At 42.2% G+C, this 23,065-nt stretch overlaps 1 protein-coding gene across 2 annotated transcripts in view; it reads right to left on the reverse strand.

The window, feature by feature from the left end:
• Positions 1–23,065, reverse strand: part of fz2 (frizzled 2) — a 92,096-nt gene that overhangs the window by 54,778 nt on the left and 14,253 nt on the right. For both annotated transcript variants that reach the window (XM_012374410.2, XM_012374408.2), the window contains one exon: positions 13,522–13,640. The gene's annotated coding sequence lies outside the window, so the exon portion shown is untranslated. The remainder of the gene's footprint in view (positions 1–13,521; positions 13,641–23,065) is intronic.

The raw sequence follows: 23,065 nt of genomic DNA on the forward strand, positions 1-23,065 counted from the left end.
ATAATATTACCACAAGCTTATACCATTATGAAAATATTATGTTGCTTTAGTCCGTAAACAGACTCGCCATAACTTGCAAATTTTTGAAATTTTTTACTCCTTTCCAATTTTTGTAACGATATCGAGCGATCGAGTAAATAAAACGTATTAACGTAAATAAAATACAATATGATAAAGATGTTATTAACGAGCTGGTAATAATGTATGGACTTTTTTCAGCATGAAAGAAACTGGAAGGAAGAAATTGAGATTCGATAGTGCACTAATTACCGATGTCTCTTCTTCAGAAGAGGCGAGGTCAAACGAGCGCTCGTAAAATCAATGAACCCGCTTCGTAACAGCGACGAGGCGTCGTGTATCCATGCGATGCCCTTCATCGCCCTAACGCGCTCCTGCTCATCTCGCACATTCTTTTTCTTCGCTCGCGCGTCGCGCACAAGGAATACCGTACGCGTCGCGGCGCGTTTTCCCCATGTGTTCTCGCCGCGTTCTGCATCGGTGGCCCTCCTCCTTCCTGCCGAGAGAGAGAGAGAGTCCCCGAAGAAAGAGAAAAGGAGCAGGAGGACGAGTAGTAGCTGGAAGGTAATCAAAGGGGTGGGCGCGCACGTTCGCGAGTGTTTGCGCCCCTTCGCCTTACCTCTCGAGGCACACACGCGCGAGAGCGTCGTTGAACAATCGTTTCGGTGGCTTTGAAGTCTTTCGCCTTTATCCCCCGCGGCTCCGAATGCCCCTCCCGAGTGCGCTCTTTCGCGTTGCGTTCGCGGCGAGGACCAGCGACGGCACGAGAGAGAGAGAGAGACAGGTCCTGACGTGCACACACGCATCTACACGCATCTCGGCCCTCTCCTCACGCCTTCTCGTACCCATACTTCACCTCTCGAGTATACGAGAGATACGGCGATAATATCGAACGTGCCTCTGACTGACAAAACGGAGTCCAGAGGGGGTTATGACGCTGAAGAGGCTAATTACAGGGTTTTTCCCTTGGAGATTTGCACGATGGTCATCGTGGCTGGATGGATGATAACTGCTTTGATTTGTTCCCCTGTACGCGCTGCTCTGCACGCTAAAGAAAATCGAGGGGCGGCGTGGCTTTGTGGCGACAATACGCGCTCGCTCTCTCTCTCCCTCTCGCTCTTATTCAGCTTCTTTCGTATCGCGGGACTAATCAGCTGCAAAGAAGCTCCACGCTCTCTCTCTCTCTCTCTGTCGCTCTTTTGCGAATTCTTCCGTTCTCAATGGTCCTCCGCTGTTGACTGTTCTTTTTCTCTCTCTCTTTTTTTCTTCCTGCTCTAGATTTCTTGCTCTCGTGCGCGATTCATCCTGTTTTTTACCTCCCTTTTCCCTTTTGTCTCCTCATGTCGGAAAGAGATTTCGCTTCCGATGCCACGTATGCAGAAAAGTTCGCGAAAGTGCCCACTTATTGTCCCCTAGTGGCAGTCGAGTGTAGCTTTGATGACGACAAGGTAATTAGTACGTATTATACTTTGTGACATCGCAGAGAACGGCCGGCCGGAGCGAAAGAGGCTCTCTCTTCCTCCCCGATCCCTTTCCCGCGTCCCTTTTTTCTCTCTTTCCTCCGAATATCTTATTGCGCTCTTCATCTACTCACGCGATAGCTCCCGCGTGCGTGTACATCGAACGCAATCCACTCTCGGCCCCTCTCTTGCCGTCTCCATCGTTTGCACGCTAATTTCCGTACAGATGGATGGAGGAGCAAAACGGGAAACAACGATCACTCCGGCCGAAAAGTCTTTGTCGTCGACGAGCGACGGTCGAGCGGTGCGCGGCATAAAGTATATTCATTCGTGTACGCCGCGACAAAGGGCGGAAGACAAATCCACAGATGAGAGCCTAATGAGTGCGCTTGTTTTTTCATGAATTCGTAATTCACGAGCGCGTATCGCGACGGGCGGGCGAGAGAGTGGCTTCTCGATTTCATTGGGGACCGTCGCTAGAAGAAGCCCGGTCTCAAAGACGATGCGCGCAACTCTCATTCGCGCTCCGACGAGCACGCGGAAATAATTCTGTTTTTTTCACCGATGCGGAATGTTCTCGTTAACGTCGAAGCGGAGTGCTCTAAGCTGATAGCCGGCGGACGGATGGCGTAGGAGAAGAAAATCCTCAAAGACGTCACACGGCCTAATTTTCCGACAGAAGGAGCATTCTTACTTTGATGCATCAGATCTCCAGTTTTTCGCCAAAGCCCTCTCTTTGCGCGTCGTTCTCGTTCGTTATGTTTGCCTGGCGGATTTCTTGGGAGGAAAGGGATTGATGAAACGTGACGTAGATTCCGCGTTGTAAATCGCGTTGCAGTATCGCGTCGAGCCACTCGTGACGAGAAGAATGATTTCGGTTTTGTTCTTTCGACCCCTCTGGCATATGAATTCGTTTATTTTGCGCTATCATGCTTGATTAGACTGTCAGGGAAAAAATTGAAAAAAGTCGAGATGGAAAAATGGGTCGACAGCAATGACAGCTGAAACGAATCAAAGTGGATTCCGCTCGGAAGGGGAAGAATATTCTCTCGATGTTTTTGTGCACTTGTCAAATGTTAAGAGAATCTCACGCAGCTGCTTTCTCATGATTTTTCATTCTGATGACGCAAGTGAGTAAAAAAAGGTCGCATGAGTGAAAACAACTGTAGATAATAATGATATTCCGAAAACATTATGCAGCTGTTTCTTAATCACAGCCATATCACGACTCGACTGGATTAAAACTCTCTGCGTCAACAGTCGGATTCGTGTAATTTTATATTATAAATCTAAGCAGTCGCAAATAACGCCAACCGCATGGGAATAAATTTATTTCGGTTCTTTGATCATTTTCGTCGAGCCTTGCGCTGCACAATCGCGTGTATGTATAATAGAAGCGTATGGCGACGCGTTCTGTCGTGAGTATACGCGCGCTACATATCCCACAGAGACTCGAGTTTTCCGTAAAACGTAAGGGCTGCTGCTCCTTCTTGCGCAGCCCTCCGTTTCTACGCTTCTTTCGTATACGTGCGTCGACGCGGCGCGACGCGACGCGACGCGATGCGGAGGAACGTCGATGAATTCTTTGATCCGCGCTGTAATTAGTTGGCAGCGGGCAATGCAACCCGCCCGCCGGTGCCGTCGCGGCGTAAATAGCAGCAGCTACTATCGGCGGCGGCGGTGGCGGCGAGGCACAGCGAAGGGGTCGCTCAAGGCTCAGAAGGGTAGCAAAAATATTTTAGTGGCGATCAAAGTAGCCCGACTGTGCTCCGCGTCTATACCGAGGGCTGTTGCATCGAGAAAATGCTTCGAGAAAAAGAAAGGATCCCCCGCGTCCAACCCCCTGCTCTTTGCTTCCCGCGACGCCGTTATCGTCTTTCATCGACGACGGTAAGCAACACGGCAAACAAATGACGCAATCGCAATATATGTCATCGCAGAGTAGATATTTTACTTGCATAGAGTCGGCTTCGTAAACAACTCATGAATTGAATATCCATATTTCAGTATTGGATTTTTACATGACAGTATTAATTTCTTTTATTAACAATGTTGCGATGTGAATTAGTTATCGCGCTATTAATAAAGTATGGAGCAAATATTATTTATCGTGCAAATTTATTAACAATGTGACTACATATGTTGAGAGATTTTTTAATAAAGTGTTCTTGATAATTTTATGATAAAATTCACATTTAATCGCGGCGCGTGGAAAAATAATATTCTTGAGCGTAATACGCACCAGTGATAAAGGTTGGCGCTTGTGAGGCGCTTGTAGAGTGCGGCGCTTCGCACCCTTAAAGTACCGTCATCGTACTCGTCGTCGCCGCGAATGCGAGACATTCCGTAATGCTAGACGTAGGCGAAAACTCGGGCGTCTTACCGTGGGAATTTAATGCATCCGTGTAGAAACCAAATGCTCGGATAATCCGAGTGCTATTCGAATTTCTAGAGATCTATTCCGAAATCAGTTTTGATTTTATATACATAGCTCGCACATCTATTTGTGAATAAATCGTATTGCTGTATCCTGTAATCGGAATTAATCGGATAATATTCACTTTTTGTGACGTTCTATCAAATTTTTCAGGAAAGGTGTATCTCTAATTTACACTATCAAATTTTATTATCGCCACTTACGATAAAATGGTCGGAAACCTAATCGTCCGAAGGACTCAACTCTTTTATTTTACAACAAGAGATTTGTACAAAGCAAAGCTTGTTTTCATGATACACGTAAACCGCTAAGCATCACAAAATAATCTTCTTACGTTAGAACACCGATTAGACTTTGCGCGCGCAAAACAAAATATAACAAATTGATTGAGGCTGGGAAAGATCAACAAGAACGCTGTAAACTGTTTGGGAAACAACATTCTGTTGTGCTTCTATTGATTGATTCAATGCTTCGTTTATCTTGAGTTAACACGATTTTCAACACGCTTAAAAGTATTGAGAAATTCACGTCATTTATGTTATAATACATTACATTTCTGCGCATTAGAGAACTTTCTTGCATCAATTATATCCATACTATCTTCGCATTAATTATAATTGTGTTATTGTCTCAATTTTCCATTTCTACCGGAGTAAGATAATTCAGTATAATTTAATATAATGCAACAAGACGCGCGCGTGCCTTTGTAAATGGATCGGCGTGTTAAGACAATTCCTAGTCCATTTTACGTCTTGCTATTTACTCCTACTTGATAATTACGGCGAGCTTACATCGGCGAGCAAGCGAAGCGATCAGACCGTTGTAAACGGCTTTCCCTCTTGGTGCACCCGAAAAGCGATGTAACCGCGATCGATTTCGTTACAGCAAGCGGCCGCGCCGTGCCGCCATGAATTCCGACGAAGTTCCCGGGGTCCGACCCCAGGCCCTATGTCGCATTAATGCACCGAAACGTAGTTACAGTTTCGTAACTCTATTTTGAGGGACGTGCACGAGTAACGCGCACCCCGATTTTCGTAATATTCCACGGCGCGCAGATAACTACAAGAGCCGGTCGGCTGGCTCGACGATGATGACATCGAGGAACGTCGGCGTTCGTCGACGTCGACGTTGACGCGGAATCGAATGTGAAGTGCGTCTGGTTTCGTTTCGCCAAAACGGGAAAATCATGAATTCCATTCCCGTTTTATCCTATAGCGCTGTCTCTCGCTTCGACGTCGAGAGCTCTCCGTTTTAGCTCGCTTAAAGTCGGCTTAATTACGCCTATCATCGATTCGCAGCTATTTTTAATATTGACGCGACGCGATGAGAGTCTACTTTAGCGAGAAAAGATCGCAAAATGTACGGTTAATTTAAACGCGAGATGACACATTCTGTTTTGCATGCAGTAAATTTTATTTACAAATAAATGCGGAAAATCGTCACAAGTCGGCTGGCGATTTGACGATGTGATTTTTCATCGATCCTGTCTATGAAATTAGAATGTCAGAAAGTGAGAAACGCATATGTAGCCCGCCTGGCGTATTAACGCAATCGGAAGAACCTGTTATGATTTATTAATGGACAGAGTACTTCGCTTAGGCATTATGTGTCGTGGGGGGGGGGGGGGGGGGAAGGGAGCGACTATATCGGACGATTACGACCGGCTGTTACATTCCCATCTACCATCAGATCGTTATATTGTTCGTGCCCGGTGCGTATTTTTTTTTCCTCTTGATTAATTTTCACTAGAAAATTAATCACTTCGAGGGTGTTCGCTGTATCGTCGATCGGTCGTACGTCGGCGGCGGCTGCACACGCGGTCCGGCAAATTCCGCTTGGTCCGGTTGACGCGCACACATGACACGATCACGCGCGCAAAGGAAAGAAAGAGAGAGGTGGATAAACGGGGACACGTACGCGGGGGGAAAAGCACGGATAAGAGAGGCTGAACAGAAGGTTGGTTGGGGGAGGGGGGAGGGGGCGCGCGGACGAACCCCACGAAATATTGATTGACATCCGGGTGACAGATTTCACTGGCCACACACACCCCTTCGGTCTTCAACCGGCGGCCGTATACCGAGCCGAGAGCGCACGAGTACCACCTTCTCCTTCCCATACTCTTTGTCATGCTGATTTGTTGCCAACCACGCAGAGGTGCTCAACCGTGCGGCCGTCCCGCAGATCGATCTCGCTTGATAACGGCCAAGTCCGCGGGGTGAATGCTTCATCCACTGCATCGATCCCGATGCAATATTCGCTTCTCTTGTCCGCGCTTTTATCATAAACTCATCCGCGTGTTTTGCAGCGGTCTTACGGGGAATTGCGAGATATTATCAGATCGGATGTCGGTATTGCATTCCTCTTTCAGCGATCAGTGCCCGATGAGTGAGACGAAAACACCGGATATGCAGTTCTCGAGACCGCGCGTGGTTGTTTGTCAGGCACTCGGCGGGCATCTAATAACGCGCAATTAACACGTCGGGTATAATTACGATTAATACCAGCCGGGAATTATCATTTCCGACTAAACGCTTTGATAAACAAATTCCGGGGAGCGCGCATACGGAACCGAACACCGGCGAATCTCGTGTTCCTCGCGCTCATCGTCGTTGCTCGTTATCGCGTAGGGTTTCTATTTGCCGTCGAGTTAGACAGGTGTAACGCCGGTCAGGATGCATAATAACGTACGTTGCGAATGGGCGAATACCGTTATCGATACCCGAACGCCACCTGCGACCAGCATGATTGACATATCGACGGAAAATCTGCGTTATACGCGATTAACCTTTCAGCTTCCACCATCTTCTCGGCTCGTACGATATTTCCTCCTCTGTGTATTACTGCGGACTAGCTGGCATTAAAGAAGATGTCAATATCATGCCCGTTCTTTGAAAATCATGATCGGATTCATAACGATGATATATTAACTTCCTCTTATAATGTCGAGAGAAAAGTCGATATCGTTAGAGAAATATTAGATATTTTAATATTCACCGGCTTTTGAAACTCTGAACTTTGTATGCGAGCAAAAAACTGTAAATTTTTTATTTCTCGTCTAAAATATTCTGTGCGCTCAATAGGTATTCTAAATTAAGGTAAAAGAGTCACTCGTGTGTATCAAACGAATATGTCGCGAGACAAAATTACTCAAGCATGTCGCGGAAAGAAAGCGGGCAAATGTCAGTTTTAAAATGACAAACAAAGAGCAATGCGTGAAAAACAGAGATGGTAGACGAAGATGATAGAGGCGATGCGATTCTTGTTGGTCGCGGGACGCTGATTGCTCGAACGGAGAAGCCAATTGAAGATGTGACAACGACTCGACGCTTCTGAATCATGTCACATGTCAAATGAGTGACTCGGAAACTGTCAGCCGGCCCAATTACGTCTTCATATGAATAACCGACCCACAGAACCATCGTCCCACGCGCAACGATGCTCAACAAGTCGACAGGTTCGGCATAACTGACGAAAATGGTCCGATCGCTCGTTATACGACCTACCAGGCATTTTCACACGTTCGTTCTTTCTGACACGCAGTAATCCCACGTCACTATCGCGTGATTAAAAAAAAGAAGTTGATATCACTTCTAGTTCAAATATGAAAAAAGGATTGCTGGAGATCTAGTATTTTCATTAACTTTTCTTTAATTAAACTAAATTAGCGCGATGTAAATTTTTTCCAGATTGCGAAAAAACGTTTAGAATTCTTATAAAATTGTCAAAAATTTTTAATTCACATGAGTTTTATTTTCGACATCAAGTTTACAATATTAAAAATTGTCTGTTATTTCGATTTGTACGCGGAGGAGCTGCGCGCTCGTAATTATTTCATTAAATTCCGCCGATGTGTTAACCCGCGAGGGCTGCGAGTGTAAGCCGTGGTAACCCCCTCGCGTGCATATCGCAAATATTGGTCCATTACGAGATCACAATGCTCTCTCACCTCGCATGTACCACGCATAGCGTAAACCTCAAAAGAGCTCCTCATAGGGCGATTGAAACAGGTCGGTTCGCGCGTACTGCCGATGCGATATTATGTAGAAGTAGATTGGTGAAATCGATCATATTAAAGTGGAATACAGGAACGATGATGGTGCACGAAATTGGATAAAAGTACGAGCTGAATAACGCGCTTTTTGTCGAGAGCGTTGCGCTATTTACTTTATCAAAGTGATGGCTGCTAATGAAAAATTGATTATTTTTGTGAGGGGCAAATATAGTATTGTAAATATAGTACGATCGTTGAGCTTTGCGATTAGTGTGTTTATATTTGCGAAGACTGTTTTAGCATTCGCTGTAAAAATTTCATCTTCGACAAAATTTCCTTGCGACGAATCGGAAACGAATATACATTTATTTTTATCTATTGATTTGTTTCTACGTGGTGTCTACGGTGGAGTCTACGTCAATACATATAGGGTCGCGATTAAATAGCTTTCTATTTACTGAGTCTATAAGGGAGGTCGAAGGTAAACGTCTATAAATATAAGACGAAACTGTTTATTGATATTAGAAACGATAAAATGATTTGCAAAAATTTGTTTGCTTCTCTCTCTTTTCGATATTCTACGAAATTTATTAAAAAATAAAATTTAGAGATATTGCGCGACAAAATAAAATAATACCGTTTTACTCATTCTTTGCCCACAGATGAGGTTCACATTAAATCGCGAACACATCATGTGGGTAGCTCAGTTATCTCCCACGCGAATAGTTCCTAAATTAATGATCGGAAAGCGAATAAGGCATAATTGAGACGTATGTAAAACGCACATGTGCATTCTCCGCCTACTAAGTCCATTATATGACAAATACCCCCGTGTCTGCCATTGTGCACGTATCAAAACTGCAATTCGCGTTTTATATAATCGAACGCCAAGAATGCAATTAATGGGACGACGCGAAATAATAGGGTAAGCGTTTTCATCTTTAAACGCCACCATCAATTATTGCACAATACGCTACCATCTGGCAGAATTCGAAATACTTGTCTTTGATTACAGAAACACAATACGAATGACGATAACTATTAAATTAATATCTTCATGATTCAGAATTTTTATAGAATATTCGCAACATTTAATTTAAATCAGGTACAAAGATTTTTTAGCATTGATATAGTGTGGTAATAATTTCTGCAAAGAAATACGCGCGCGAACTCTAAATTCAAGAAATTTATTACGTCTAAGATATCGCTCGCGGTCTTTTATCCTGTACGGCGATTCGATTGCAAGCAAACCACACGCGTGAAATCATCGATGTCGGGAACAGTAGGCGGCAACATGGTGGAGGCAGGCCGCGTGATATCGCCTCCGGGACGGATTTAAGTGCGCGCAGCGCAAATATTGCCCCAAGATTACAGGAGCGCAGCGCCGTCGGCACGTATCTAATATCCGTAGGGTCTCCTTCGAAGTGTGAGCCCTGGCAGAATGACGCCTGATCGGCTATTATCCCGGTGACGTAACAGTTCGAAATTTGCATTTTCTACTGCGCAATTTGTCGAACAAAGCACACATTTGAAATCAAATTTTGGAATACTATCAACCAACTAATTGACACAAATATTAATATTAAAAGAACACATGCTTAAAATTATGTTTATCGTTTCAGAATAGATAATCGATTAGATATAAATTTGAATCGCACGGATTCGATTCAACAGCAAAGGAAATATAAGCGTCGACAATTTTCCGGTTAGAAATAGATGCTTGGACCAAAGTGGGAATTTTACCGTATTATTGATTTCCGCCCTTTGTGTCGCGTGATCGAGAAAATTGCGGCAACGCAGGGCAAGGAGGCGCAGCTGGAGGGGTCGAGTCGGAATCGGTGATGCGATTACCCGTCGCTGAGTAATGCACCGCGGGACTGATGATACAGTAACGTTATTATCCTTCTTCCGCGGGATCGTTCGCCGCGGCAGAAAAGCCGACTGAATATTCATCGGACGACAAGTAGTAGAGTACGTAATCCACGGCGTAATCGTTTGGCAGCGCCTCGATCCCTTGCATTTGCATCATTTTAAAAAGCTCGTCGCGCGGCGCCCGCGGTGATTGCGCTCGATGGGAGCAACGCGAAGCGACAACACGTCGTTATCAATGAGAAAAAATAGCTGTATCTTTGAATACGTTCGCGCTGGATTACGTAGAATTTATGAGAGAGAGATTTAATTCACCATTTCGAAGAGTTGATAATGTACCAGAATTATACGCGACATTAAAATAGTCATCAATTCATGGTGGTAATTGGAACGCGCAAAATATACCGCACATTGTAGCAAGTTGCTAATGATTCGGTAATGTATGCAAATGAGCGGACAGGGACGCGCCCGTAATGCAGACGGTAAACAGCGATAAAGACGGGTAATACTAATACCAGTATTCAGGTGGAAACTGCTCGCTCGACTCGTGAAAACGGTCGGATTAAATATCGCGAGATGGGGCACGGGCGAGAGTACGGCGATTAAGGTAAGCAGCTCGTTGCGGAGGATTCGACAGGAATACAAGCGGACGGTGGTAGATAGCGCTATACTGGGAGAAGGAACACCCGGTGTCGTCGTGCGAGAGTTGGAGAGAGCGCGCGTTGTCCCGCGGGATCGGCTCGAGCGTTGTCGAGAGGGTTGCTTGCTTCGTCGCCGGTCGCTAGAGGCCGCCACCGTTTCACCCTTCCTCGCCGCCTCGATTACGCTCGCCCTTCCTGTGCCTCCGTCTCGTCTCTGTCCATTCCTCTTACTGAAGGAGAAGCAGGATGGGCGAGAGAGGACGAAGGGGGTGGTTAGGTAGGATAGGGTAGGTAGCTCGGGACTGTCACTCGGTGATGGATGATTCTACCCCAACGCGATCAATTCGCCGGCCCTACGCGCACATGCCTCGAGGGTGAAGCCTACCCTCGTGCCTTGTGCGCCGCTCGCTACGAGAATCGCGATGCTTCCTCTTGATCTACCGAGAAGGTGCATTCCTCTCTCACGAGTGCTCAAATTGGCGGAGAGGAATCATACGTTCCTCCAAATCGATGGAAGCTAGCGATATTGTCGGATCAATGTCGAAACGCGTTCCCATATTCCTGTACTTTGGGGATCGAATAAGCAAATTGAAATCAATGTTACGGAAAAGAAGAAAATACACGTATCTACAAGAATAAATCTTCTTACTATACAAGGAAGTTAAAGCGCGTCTTATGATTATTTTTACTCGAGTTGCAGAGCTAAATTTATTTTATACGTGCTATTTTATGTATCATAAATATAATACGAAAAAGATTAAAAAATCAATTTCTATGTATATTTAAATAAACTTGCCAACAGAAATATTGAAAATTCTGTTGTAAATTATAAATCATATACATTTTACACACAAACGAATAAATTATAATGCTGGTCATGATAATTTTAAAACGCAGTTTGAAAATTTATTCTACTATATTACGAAATAATTTGGAAATTTTGTTTGTCTTCAGAGAGATTAATGTTTCAAATAATATATCACTGAGAAAGAAGAAATATTATGTTCCCTAATATCACGTTTAACAAAATTCTACATTTGTTAATACATACACTCACAAAAAAATAATTAAAGTACCTTGTTGAAGTTAAGATAATCAGCTATATATCTAGTAGTAATTAAGAAAGTGGGTGTAATCAAATTACAGCCGACAAAGTACGCTGAAGATTAAGACGACTTTTTATCTGTACCGCAACGCCGTTTAAGCGCAGCCGCTTATCGTCGTGCGGACGGCGACAAAATTTGTAGACGACCCACTAAAAACGTTAACGACCGTCGCCGAGCTCTTCCGCGCGCCGAGAAGAGAAAAAGCTGGCTCTATCATTTACTTCCCACTCTTCGTTTCGGCACTCGCTCTCACGCACGTCTCGCCTTCTCGTTCCGTTCAATTTGCATAATAATTTTAATTAAGGTTACCGCAAACTGCAATATATGCGTGCGCCATGTGTGCCCGTGGTATAGATTACGCATACAGGCGAGCAGGTAGATACAATCCCAGTGAAGAGCCGGCTCTCCGTGGCTCTCTCGTGTAACTCTGTAATTACTTTCCTTTAACGACGTAGCACGTCAATTCAAATTGCTCTCGAATTACCAGAGCAAGCTTTTCGCGCGCGTGTGTATGTGCACGAGGGCACGAAAGGCGGAGGATGGGGGGAGGGGGAGATGTGTGCTAAAAGGGTGGATAAATGAACGACGATGCAGCGCGGAGAGTTCGGTTTAACTGGAGAGAGAGAGAGAGAGAGAGAGAGAGAGAGAGAGAAAGAGACACGAGAAAAGAAAGATTCGCCTAACAAATTCGAAGATCACTTTCTGCTGTTACTGAATGTGTTACTGAATGCATCGTTCGTTCATTGATAAAACGTTTCACGCCCGTGACGCCTGTAAAGGACTGTTCTTTGGAATATCTACGCATGAAAGATAATAACGCTTATCGCAGGTAGGAGAAGGAGAAGGAAAGAGTAAACTGCCGTGAAAAAAACCGCGTTGGCGGTATTGTCGGCCAACTTCATCCGCGGCTGCGTTTACAGCCTAGCATTTGTAACGGGATTTGCCGGGAAAAGATTTGTCGCGTGCCGTTGTGCAGTGGTTGAATACAGCGAGAAGTTTGTTATTAATGGCGCGGTTAAACTGCATCGGTTAGAAAAACAGTCAAGACATAAAAGATGAGGTTAGCATAGTGGCGGTTTGTAAAGTCTTGTTTGCGAAAAAAGTTTGTAAAAAATTTCAATGGGTGAATAAAGTGTAGTGCGTTACACATATTTAAAATCCTAAATTAAGAATTGATAAATTATCGACAAATATATCGAAATTAATTTTCTCTTTTAATAGGTAAATGTATTATATGACAAACAAAGTTCGTTCGCGGTTTTCCTGATAATAAACTTCGTAAAAAATTCGCACGAATTCTGTTGATTATCTGATACTTTTAGAAAGAAAATATTTACATATATAAAATACATTTACATTCCAGAGACAATTTTATGAGCGAGAAACGATAAAAAAATTCAATTGCTTTTAATATCGCGCGTCTATCAACGCCGTCCTATTTAACCCTATTTATAATGCTAACAAGAGCTTTAAAGCAAAAAAATATATACGCCTATTTTGCTGTGATGCAAATAAACTCGAAACTGGAGTTCCACTAATAATTGAGTCAAAACTTTTTAACCAATCGATGTGATCCGTTAAACAAACTCAGATTCCAAGAACTGAATATTTATGCGTATCGCCGACCTTTTTATATTGTCACGCGAAAAGGAATTCTTCTACCACTAACTAGCGCTAATGCGCGACAATTGAAAAATACGCTACTTTCGTCAAACAATTGGTATCGCGTAGTAACATCACATGATACAAAGAGGTCTCTTTCGAAGATAATCCGTAACTTCTTGTCTTCTTCTTTTCCAATCGATATAATAGCAGTAAGTTCAATATTTTGGATATTACAGATATTAAGAAAGCAACATTACCAATTGCCATGTTTATCAAACACAAAGAGATTATTATCATCTGTTTGCTGTCAAAATTCGATCTCACCGAAATTACATCAGTTTCAATCTCAATTCATATTCCAATCTCACAGTGCTTTATTGTAATATTTACTCACCGGAGATGCGGAACACACGCCGAGGCTCTCGGGACACTTGCAGTCGCCGCTTTCTCCCATACGACGACAGAAGTGTCTCCTCGATCTTGTCTTGTCTCCGTAATTCGCTCCTTCCAAATCTGTAATGTCAAAATGTCTTCGTCACTCGCACAATCGCGGCGCACTGTCGGAGCACACGGGAAATCGCGGAGGGCAACGGCAAACACCTTGGGCTTTGGCCGACGTTTGGTTCGGCGCGTAGGTGGCAAGCAAGGGTTAACGGGTTAACCTTGAAAAAGGAACCTGGAGGCGACGACCGTACTCGAGGCTGTTTTGAGTGGCGCGTTAGTGCGGCGGGAGAGCGCGACGCGACACACCGGGGACGCCTCCCCGTGACTACCGCGTGAAACAGAGAAATCGATAAAATGGCCCCGGCACATGCGTGCATTGCACCCTCCTTCTTCCTAGGGGAGAAACGACGACGAAGAGGACTAGCAACGGCGAAGCGGAGGAGGCGAAGGCGAAGGCGGCGGAGTGCAAGCAGGAAGCGGAAGGAGAGAAAGACGCGGGCGGCAGGGTTGTAGACGTCGCCGGGGCCAAAGTAATGGGAATTTCTTTTTCGCGCGTTTGCCGCTCTGTGTGTATCTCCTTCCTCCTCGTCTGTACGCCGGCAAGCTTTTTTCCGGGAACGCGTTTCGCCCTCTCGCGCTCCTCCATTCGACCCTTTTCGAGGATCGCGGAGCGTGCATCTCTCGAAGGTGTATTACAATTGTTCGCGCAAAAAGCGCATCGTATCAGAGATATGATACTTTTTTTTTTAGAGATTCTTACAAAAGAGTATCTAGGAAATCGTATACGCTCTAAAATATCGCGACAATCTTGAACATCAGAGTCAGACTGCAATTAGTATATTTGCTGGTGCAAAGTTATTTTTTCACTAAGAAGGATTATGCATCGCATCATAATTATTGCAATATGACTATAATTTAACGAAACACATATTTCGTAATATAAACATTCGCGACTTAAATTTACTTAGTTTAGTTGTTTTTTTTTTTTTTTTTTTTTTTTTAATAAAGATGATGAAAAAAAAATTTTTCCATCAGCATCCGTCAATTTGAGAAGTGCAAGCCGACCTGAGTGGAATTTGTTTCAGCGCGTTCCACTTCGCTCGAAGATTAACGCGACGAAATATTATGTTTCTAGTAACGCACGACGCGAGAGAGACAGTAAAGAATCAACGGAGCGGCGAAAAGGGCAAACTAAAGTAGAACAAACTATGCGTAAGACAATCACGGATAAATGTGGCTGGATAAAGTCCAAGAAATTTATCGTTTGGAAAGGGACCGGCGGACCACACTTTCCGGTAAATTTCCGTCGTCATAAATTTCAACACGTACATCAGCAAATTTTCATAGGAAAGAAAAATTCATTCCGCAGCGCTTTTTACAAATATGTTTGCAGCACAAATAAATTTTCTCGCCCAAATTCAAAACGGTTCACAGTTAAGTTTGATCGAAATAAGCCAAGTAAAATTTATTTACACTTGCGCAATAAAATATATCAATACACACACGCGCGTTTTAAAATATAATATAAATTATATAAACATTTATTGTTCTCTAAAAATAATTTCATAAATTTCCATAAAGAAAAAATACTTATATTACGAGAGGAAGAACTATGCATCACATATTAAAACAATATTTTATAGTACTTAAAAAATATTTGTGTTATGTGAGATAAAAATATGCATCATCATTAATTTGCTAATTAGACTCATTTTTATTATGTGTAAATCAGCACTAAAGCTTAATGAGGATAATTGCAATTAAAAAATTGTAACAAGATCTAATTGGAGCGCCAAATTTCATCCATTAGCTGGAATTGTTCGGAAACTCGTACGACGAGTGTCGCGTGAAAGGAGTTGATTGCGCCAGGGCTTAAAGATAGCTCTAAAAACACCGCTTCGACCGCAGTAGCCTGCACAGACTCAGAGATTCAATCGATCCGGTTAGACTGCGTAACGGCGATAAAAATAAGGTTGACATCGATGAATCACGATAGGCGGAGCGTAAATGAATAAGGTTTTATAGCGATCAAATAGATTCAAACCGCTTCGGAGGCAATTGTAAAATACATCGAGACACGACATCACGACGTAGAAAGGAAACGAGGAAAAACGGAGAGGAAAAGGGCGTTGCTCTGCAGTAAAAGTCGAGAGATAGAAGAGAGAACCGGAAGAATCGCTGGAACGCGGCCAGGTTGTATTTTCAAATGGGCACCGATCTCTCGTCGTTGTGAGCTCGCGCCAGAAAGAATTAAGTAGCCTGCCTCATAAACCGTGAATGACAATCGCAAGTCGTGGTTTTCGCTTAATGGAAAGCGACTCGCTCTCTAGCTCGGCCAGTAGGTCCAACGACTGTGACAGTGTTCAGTTTTTATTTTTAAGAATAATTCGTGAGCGTTTGCGGCAGCGACATACAACTCATACACGGACATCGGTCGCATACCCACCCTCGCTCGCATAGATGTCTATCAAATCCGAAATGAGAAACGGCAGCTTCTTCTTATTCGAGAGAGAGAAAGAGAGAGAGAGAAAACCGCCGCGGGAGAAAAATGTGCGCGAGCACGAAGAGAGAGATTTCGGTGTGGGATGCAGGTCTCACGGTGTCATGGCAACACCCGTCGTGATAGGGAACGTCTTTAGCTCCCCGTTACACTGCCAACGCACAGACTGGGAAAGAAAAGGAGAGAATGCACCGTGATGATGAAGAAGCGCGGTCGGTGGTGGCTTCTTCAAGAGGAGAATCGGCCACTCGATTGAGTTCCTATTCGACGCGATGCTTGCGCCTCTTGCTCGCCGTCTTATCGGGCGTACGGTAGCGTGTGCTGAGCATATTGGAAAAGCGATAAGAAAGGCCGGCCGGGAATCGCGTCGCACGAACATTCGCCATCGCTTCGCGCGATATTTCGTGAAAGGGGACAGTTATTAGTTATTGATCGACTTTTTATTACGCTAAATGCAGACTTTTCAGAAAGCACGTTGCGCTTATGACAGTTTATCTTTAAAGAAAAATAAAAAACCTATTTCTGTTGCGTTTTGTAGTCGATAAATTGGAGCTATCTCCAATCCCTCGGCATTAAATAAGATTTTCTTCGCGCAACTTTTACTTTGAAGAGTTGTAGCTAACTCTAAAGCGAATGATCACAGGAAGTTCAGGCTTTAAGTAATAAACGTGAACGTTTTTTCTCTTTCAATTCCTCGAACTTTCCCCCCATGTCCTGCGGATATAAAAGTTGAAAAGAAGAGCCATTGTTATCCGAGAAAACATCGATGTCAGTCATACGTGTGTATCTGTTACGTACAGTAAATTACGTAATTGTTTGTATCAACAAAAATAACTTTTTGCGATAAAAAATGATTTTAAAATCATTTAATAATACTAATTGTTGAACTGCGGTTATTGAAAATTTACATATCTTTTCATTTAAAAATATGCATTTCTGCAAGCATTCCAATTTTATTTATATCAAACTGGCACTGGAATGAATTAATACAAACGGTTTTGTATTGTGTTTTCATTTCGGGAAAGCGCGGGGATATCCAATGAAACAATATTTGTTACAATATCCGTGCAAATGTATCGTGCTTTCACCGAGCCATTTTTTTCCCTGGCAAATCCATCGATTGAAAGCCGCGCGCATTTCGTCGCACGCAATATGTCATATTCGCCCTCACGCACTCAGGCGAATTTAGAATGTATGCGCGAGGGACGGGCGTCCGATTTGAGTCTGACAAATCTGAATTGTAAATCTGGACGCAATTAAAAGTGTATCACCCGACAGCGACCGCTCTGCCGCGCGGATAGCTGGGGTTTGAATCCGCAATTAAGGCGAAACATTATATAACGATTACCGTGGAAGAGTCGAAGGGTCGCGCGTATCGAGTCCTCGCCATACGAATTTTTTCCTTCATCGCGGAAATTAGCGTCCGGCCTGGAAAATCGCGACACGACCAATCATTATTAACCCAACGTAGCCGATATAACGTCTCGCGCATACAAATTACGTCTCGTCTGGAATTACACGTTGCAAATTTACGCGATCGTCAAAATTAATTATTTAGCGCCGGTGAGAAACAGTCAATTATTTGTGTTACCGTTAAATCAATTTTGCCGTGTGATATTTTGAAAATGCGGTTTTAATCATAAGCTTCGATAATAAGGTTGTTGTGCGAGGTATATTTATTGTTGACAAAGCGAAGTGCCTTCACACACAACTTTTTGATATATCTATTATATTTTGCTCTATTTTTGCACCACACGCTAGTCTATTTTTGTTTTTTCACTCTACTGCGTTTCGTAAGATGCGTTCCTCGATGCACTTCGAAAATGGAAGACTGTCCTCAGTGGGTACCTAAATTTAAGCCGACGTAAATGCGGATCGTATGAAGTGGCTTATCGAAGTGGCAAATTTCATTAAAGTGGAAAATTGCAAGTAAGCGAACATCGATATATGGAGCGTCCGTTGTGCTGCTCGCTGATAGCAGAGAATTAGGGCATAAAAGATACCGTGTGATAAGGTACCGTGCACTCTGATTCTGTTGTCGATATTTATAACCAAATTAACGATAAAATTTGTCCGGAAGAGAGAAAGTTTACGATATTATATTTCACTTTTTCATTTTCGTTGCCTTGAAGTTACATCCCTTTCCCAGCAACGAGAAGTTAATTTATCGATTGCGCGGCTAACAGATTTAATCGAGTTTCTCGTTTACCTTCAATATACGCTCGAGGCGTGTAAACATTCTATCACCTCGCAAAGCTGTAAGTCAAAATATACTGTCATAAAAGATGATAATGAAACACAACGGCCACGCAAATCGCTATATAGTGACATTTTATATCGAGACTTCATGAGCGATAATTATAGTTAATTGATTTCATTAATAATTAACTCAAAATATTTCAACACTTAATAACGCGTATAAAATTATGAAATTTATCAAAGTTTCCATAAGCTTTAAAATATTATAATTATTTATCTTTTAACTTTGCAGCCATTATTTATTATTTATCGATTCTTTTTTATATGGCTAAACGACATTGCTACTCGTAGATGCAAAATAAACATTTGTTATTCTTTCTCGTAAGCAAACGACGTATTATGTACCATGTTTAAGATAAGAGACGATGATCGGTAGACGGTGTTGTAGACAGTTTTATGACGATGCCGGAAAATAATCCACGATCCGGGATCGTCTGTTCCAGACTGTTTGTTATTCCATTCCTGTCGCAGGGACAGGGCTACGAAGAAAAAAAAACGCGAGACCTGCCCTCGTAGCACGATTTTAGATCGTAGAAACAGCTCGTTAAATCATCAACATCTCCAACATCCGGCTACTTTTTTCTATTTTCAAATTTTTAACGAATTGATCTGTCTGTTCGATTTCACAAATTCATAAAACGTTCTCTATTTTTACAGTGCTAAAATTGTATTAATCATTAACGGAAAAGCTTTACCGCGCTACACGACTTTTACATAGAAACATCGTTCGTTTGCTAACGAGAAGGAATTGAAAAGAATTACCGAGACTGCTTTGCACGATGAAGGAATGAGGCTCCGGACATAAACGAAAAGAACGGAAGGCAGGTGAAAAAGAAAATAAGAAAAGAAACAGAGAAATAAGCACCGACTTTGTGTCGCCTTCTCAGAAGACCAAAGCCATAGCTGAATATATTAGCAAAGCGCACAAGGGCGACGACTGCGTAATTTTTAATTACTGGAAAGAACCGCGGCTCTACTCGTCTCGGTCTTTTGTCTCAGTCTCCTATTCACAGATAGTGAGTTCTCGTATTACGTATGCGAATACTTTGCGTATGTGCACAATCTCAGATGTACATGCGTACTCTGTGCGATTTCTTTCTCATCAAAATACGTGTTTCTACATGTTGCTGTTTGCTCGCCTAGCAATAAGACACGAATTGAACATTGAACGGCAAACATTTATGCAATTATCGCATAAATTAGTCATTTCGAACTAATATTCTATTTGTACATAATATTTGTGAGATTATTACAATCATTCTCTATAGAATTAATATTAAAATTACATTGAAAAATCAGTTCATTAAAAATTAATACTAATTTATATTAAAAGCACACAATTACAAAAAAGCGTCATCATAAAAAAATTTTGCACCTATACGATATTTACACCTACAATTTAGAACAAATAATATAAAATTAGAAAAAACAAAATTGTGATTATTGAAAAGCAACATAGAATATTTTGCACTTTGTATCTTCAGAGAAGAAAGATTCTTGGATTCTAGAAAACTTAAAAAACAGAGAATTAACGCTGCATCGTAAAAGTCACATAATTTTCTTAAGAGATACCGTCTTGGAAAGGTTTCATTTCGCGCCATGACGTCGCGCGGAATCAATGATGGCACATCGACTGTTGCCATGCTTCTCTCTCCGCTTTCCCCATTTTCTTTCTTTCCTCCTTACTTGTCATGCGTGATCGTGATGCGAAATCCATCACAAAAGTGCAACCGCCAACAAGTTCATATTTCCACCGGCAGGAAATAGTATTGCTACCCCCGATATGTAAGTATATATATATATATATATATATATATATATATATATATATATATCCATTACTGAGCGGCAGATAGACGTTCCCCGCCGAGCGTTTTCGCGTCAATTTTGCTTCTCGCCTCAAGAAAATATTTTTTTTTTTTCGAAGAAGTAATGTGGCGTAATAATTTTTAAATAACTATCGAATATATTTAACGCATCTTTAATATTTTCGTAAAACGTATAAAAAACGTTTTTTTATTTTATTGCATTTGTTAAGCGCGGAGATAAAATAACAGGCTTTGCGAATTATCTTCTGACTACGCAAATAAAATACGCGGCGCTGTTTTCTGTTTCAATTATAAATTCTACTTTGATAATTTCGCGGTACAAACAAAAAGAGTCTATGGAAGAGAAAAAAATAGCAACAGTCATCATTTAATCTCGCAATCGTTTTAGTGCTAACATGTCGCCGTCTTGAAAGTTCACCACTGCGGTGAGAAGCAACGGCCGAGAAGGGAGAGTCCTCGAAAGGCAACGTCGGATTAAAGGATTAAGACGTGTGTACTGAGCTTTGACATTCTCGCGTTGCGCTATTTTTTCTCAGAACATTTTGCGATACGAGGAACGCTGCACAAATAGGTGCCTCTTTTTTATCACGCGATCATTCCCTCGTCATCTCCCTTTTCCTCATATTTCTCATTCATACCCTCGTTTTCCCTTTTCTCATTCGCTCTCCTGCACTTTCTTTCTGCTATATTTTTTTCCATCGTGCACGACATAACCCGCGGAGCTTCATTTATTTTCCTTTGAAGCTGTTTTCCTCAAATCGTCGTTGCGCAGTTCACATAAGCGTTAAATGTCATCCTATGAAATAGGATGCGCCGCTACATCCTTTTCAAGAAGCTCGCATATGCTGCAATATCGTGTGACTTAGCCGTGTGCAATCCGCTTGACAAACGAAAAATTGAGAGAATATGAATTAACAAAAAATTAAAAAACAACCGAACTATTGACAAAAAAGTATGGCGCTTAAACTTTTGTCAATTAAAAATTTTATAAAAATTATAACATAGCATGATATAAATCAATGCTAAAATGTGTACTTTTATCACGACTCAGATATCAATTTCTTTTTGTGTCTATTCTATTTATGTGTAAAATATTTCACCGTACATTTAGTATGTTGCTAATTACATTAAATTTTCTGTAATATACATATATTTGCATAAAATTGCATAATTTAAATCTTAATGTTATGCTAATAAATATTATAAGAGAAATTTGATTTGATACCACTGTTTGAATCGAAATGTCAATTCGTGCTTTCATCTTTAAATAAAGACAAGTCACGAGTAACGATGCAGTCATTCATAATCCAATGAATGCAAATGAGATGCGTTATCGTACTCGCGGTCCTAAAATTACGCCACGGAAATTTGAGTCTCGATGTATATAACAAAGTTCTCTCTGCCTCTCTATGAACCTCGACCCGTCTCGTGGGAGAGGGTGCTCACCACTATGCTAAAGCGATATGCCAAATCGAATGTGACGTTATAATGGAAGCGGCATTAATGGTTTTACCCGGCAGCTTCGAAATGAGAATTACGATGAAGTGTCGCCGTCTCCTTAAAATTGCGCGCATACCCACCGCAAAAAAGAACTTCGAACGTTATCGAACTATTGATCAAACAAATGCTGGGAAATGAGTTTCGGCGCGCGATGATGATGACGATAATAATTATGCCGCAGAAAAAGGGAGCGTCGTGTAACGAACGTGAAAGCCAGTCTGGGATGAGCTAAAACGTGTGCCGTAAAAGACTCCTATCTATATTCAAATAATTGTATTTATAATCTTTATTGTCATAAATTGGAGTTTTTATTTTAATTTTAATTTTTAATTTCAATTTTAGTGTTAACGATATTCTTCTTGTGATATTTTTCTTACGAGTAACCAGGAAAATGCTTTGATCTTTGGATAGAAAATTCTAGCATAGACACTTAATGTGTTAGCTCGCAAATTTACGTTAATATCTAAATACGTAAATTACTTGCTCGTTGAATACACGTTGACAGAAAGAGTTGTGAAAACTATGTATCTTTTATGCGAATAAGTACTACACGCAAATGCTGCATTGTTAAAATCCTCCGTACAGACACAAATTGCGCATTACTCGTATTTCTTGCGTCTTTTACGGAGAGCAGGTGATCGCTACGTTCCTTGCCTACCACCGACGGAGCGCGCGATTGTCCGAATACTCGACTCCGCTACAGGAGCCGTTCAAAGGTCAAAACGAAATAACGATTTTGCTGTTACAAAGTACTGGCGCGCGCGTGAGCCCCCGGTATTTCTTCGGACCCCTCGCGTGTAATTGGTCGCCGCGGGGGGGCAAAATCGCTCTTCGTTATCGTTTCGTACGTTTCGGTAGTTGCATGCGCACGAACCGGAGCAAATGCCGGCAACCCGCAATCATGTTTCGAGTCTTCTCGAGATCGGAGCACCGTACGTTCGTATTCGTGACGGTACGTCCGTCCCTCGTGACGTCAGCGACTCAAATCGCTCTCGACGAAAACGATCGAAGGGTAATCTAGTATGCGTGCCTGCGAGCAATCGCGAATCAAAGAAAGTAATCGGATTAACTCGAGGGCAAAATAGCGCAAGCGATTTAATTCACAAACTCTCGATGAAATTTGTGTTGCTTTTGCCGTTCGATTGACACAGCAAATGTTTGCGATTAACACATTTTTGTCGAAAATGTGAAACATTTGAATAATGAAACAAAAGAACGCCAAGTCTTTGGAATAAGCTGTTGCTGTTTGAAACAGTTATTCGAACAAAGAAGTCGAAAAATGTAAATGCATGACAAAGTTATGTTTTCGCATTAATCCTAAGCAAACTGTGCTTGAAGAGAAATTTATTTTTAAATGCAACTGTACGACGAATATGTCATGAAATGTGTGTAGTCGGAAGCGTATC

This window comes from Linepithema humile, chromosome 3 (assembly GCF_040581485.1).
Source record: "Linepithema humile isolate Giens D197 chromosome 3, Lhum_UNIL_v1.0, whole genome shotgun sequence".
In the NCBI taxonomy this organism is placed as follows: Eukaryota; Metazoa; Arthropoda; class Insecta; order Hymenoptera; family Formicidae; genus Linepithema; species Linepithema humile.